Below are 2,351 nucleotides of genomic sequence, written 5' to 3' on the forward strand. Positions count from 1 at the left end.
CCTCCCAAAGTGCGGGATTATAGGCTGAACCACCGAGCCCGGCCTGAACACCCTATTTAAACTAGCACCCCATACTCTGTTACTCTGTTATGTTACCCTGATTTACATTGTTCTTTGTCTGACCTATTGTGTGTATATGTGTATGATTCGTTATTTCTTTCTGTCATGTAAGCTCCACGAGAACCTTTTTGTTTGATCTTTGTATTTTCAGAGTCTAGAATAGTACCTAACACATAGTGCACACCAAATAAACTTTTGTTGTTTTTTGATAGAGATAAAGCACTTCTCCTGTCCTCAGTGAAACACATATGCCTTTGTTTTTCTAAATATATATAAATATATACACACATGCATATATATATTGTTTTTTAAAATATGATGGTTTGAAAGGACAACCTCTAGAGTTTGATAAATATTGTTGCACATGAGAGCACTGGTGATATATCCTTAGCTTTTTAATGCTATAAACCAGAATCATATGCAGACTGTTTTATTTCTTAGTTTGGAATAGTGGTCAGTCAGGTTAAAAATCTATAATAAGTAATTATATTTTCACTAACATGGTTTAACCTTTTAAAATCTTAGATATTTTTGAAGATTATGCTTCTCCCACCACAGCAGCCCAGACTCTCTTATATACTGCTGCAAAGAAAAGAAAAGAGGTATATAGTTAATTCTTTTTAAATCCCAAACTAAAAGATGACCTGTGTTGATTTGACACTCTAATACATCCCTAGTATTTGGAAAGTTATATTGTTATGAGTCACAACTTGTCACTTTAAGATTTTTTTCTGTCCTAGTAAGGGAAAAGGGTGAAGTAGCATTGGTTATTTTGTTTTCTTAATAAATTGTACCTTTCTTATTGAGCTTATAGTTGCTTCATAAAACATAAAGTAGGTTTATTCTTGAACATTTGTGCATATTTCATACTGTAGTAAGGCAATGAAAGTTCATGTAGACTAAAATGGATTCTTCTATTTCTTTAGGTGTTGCCAAAAATGATGGCATTCTGTTATCAAATCTTGACAGACCCGAACTTTGATCCTAGGAAGAAAGATGGAGCACTGCATGTGATTGGTTCCCTAGCTGAGATTTTATTGAAGGTTAAGATAATCAAACTTTAATTTACTCAATAAAACTGTGAAACGGGCCAACCTGTTAGGGTCCCCTCCCATTGTGGGGACTTCTCTGTTCTCTCAATAAATACTGCTTTCTCCAAAAACAAACAAACAAACAAACAAAAAACTGTGACGCACAGGCAAAGGAGAGACTGTAAAAGTTGTGGATAACTTAAAACTGGTGACTGTTTCTGGATAATTGAGTTGACTGTAAACGTCCTTCATTCTGTCACCTATTTCTTTAATTAAAGAGAAAATTAGATTTTTCTTTATAAGTTTTTCAGTATGAAACTGTTATATGAAAAAGGATGCAAAATGACTTTAATATTTTGTCTTATTTCTTTAAAAATCTATCAATATCAAACTGATCTAAGGTATTATTTTTGTCTTGTTTTAAAACATGCAATATGTAGGTCAAATAATTTTACAAATTGTAAATAGTAGTATACTAAATGCAAGCCATGATAAACATACTTTATTAGGAAGTGATTCTTACATATGAAAAAGACATTGATAAGTTGAAAGTTAATTTTTGTTTCCTAACAGAAGATTTTATTCAAAGACCAAATGGAGTTGTTTCTACAGAATCATGTATTTCCATTATTATTGTCTAACCTGGGATATCTTCGAGCTAGAGTAAGTTTTTCATATTTATGTTATGTATCTTAAATCTTCATCTGTATAATTACTGAAATAAATGTTCTTAGATAAATTGACATTTTAACACATATTGAGATGAAATGGAGTTAATCAGAATGTCTGTTATGGTCTCACATCAGTTGAATAAAGAATAAACTAGCTCTCGCCAGGCGTTCTCGTGTGAGTGACATCGTCTTTAAACCCTGCGTGGCAATCCCTGACGCACCGCCATGATGCCCAGGGAAGACAGGGCGACCTGGAAGTCCAACTACTTTCTTAAGATAATCCAACTTTTGGATGACTACCCAAAATGCTTCATTGTGGGCGCAGACAACGTGGGCTCCAAGCAGATGCAGCAGATCCGCATGTCCCTCCGAGGGAAGGCTGTGGTGCTGATGGGCAAGAACACCATGATGCGCAAGGCCATCCGAGGGCATCTGGAAAACAACCCAGCTCTGGAGAAACTGTTGCCTCATATCCGGGGGAATGTAGGCTTTGTGTTCACCAAGGAGGACCTCACTGAGATCCGGGACATGCTGCTGGCCAACAAGGTGCCAGCTGCTGCCCGTGCTGGTGCCATTGCCCCATGTGAAG

General features: G+C 36.0%; 1 long non-coding RNA gene and 1 pseudogene across 2 annotated transcripts; both read left to right on the top strand.

The window, feature by feature from the left end:
- The first annotated feature begins 584 nt into the window (after nucleotides 1-584).
- Nucleotides 585-1,745, top strand: LOC103253581. The gene is made up of 3 exons (XR_503888.1): nucleotides 585-662; nucleotides 987-1,103; nucleotides 1,665-1,745. It is a non-coding gene; the product is annotated as an uncharacterized LOC103253581 (long non-coding RNA).
- Nucleotides 1,746-1,906: 161 nt separating this feature from the next.
- Nucleotides 1,907-2,345, top strand: LOC103253582 (annotated as a pseudogene). The gene has a single exon (XR_503889.1). The product of XR_503889.1 is annotated as a 60S acidic ribosomal protein P0 pseudogene (transcript).
- The last annotated feature ends 6 nt before the right edge of the window (nucleotides 2,346-2,351 follow it).

Source organism: Carlito syrichta, unplaced genomic scaffold, assembly GCF_000164805.1.
Source record: "Carlito syrichta isolate Samal-C Ts95f unplaced genomic scaffold, Tarsius_syrichta-2.0.1 Scaffold238768, whole genome shotgun sequence".
NCBI lineage: Eukaryota > Metazoa > Chordata > Mammalia > Primates > Tarsiidae > Carlito > Carlito syrichta.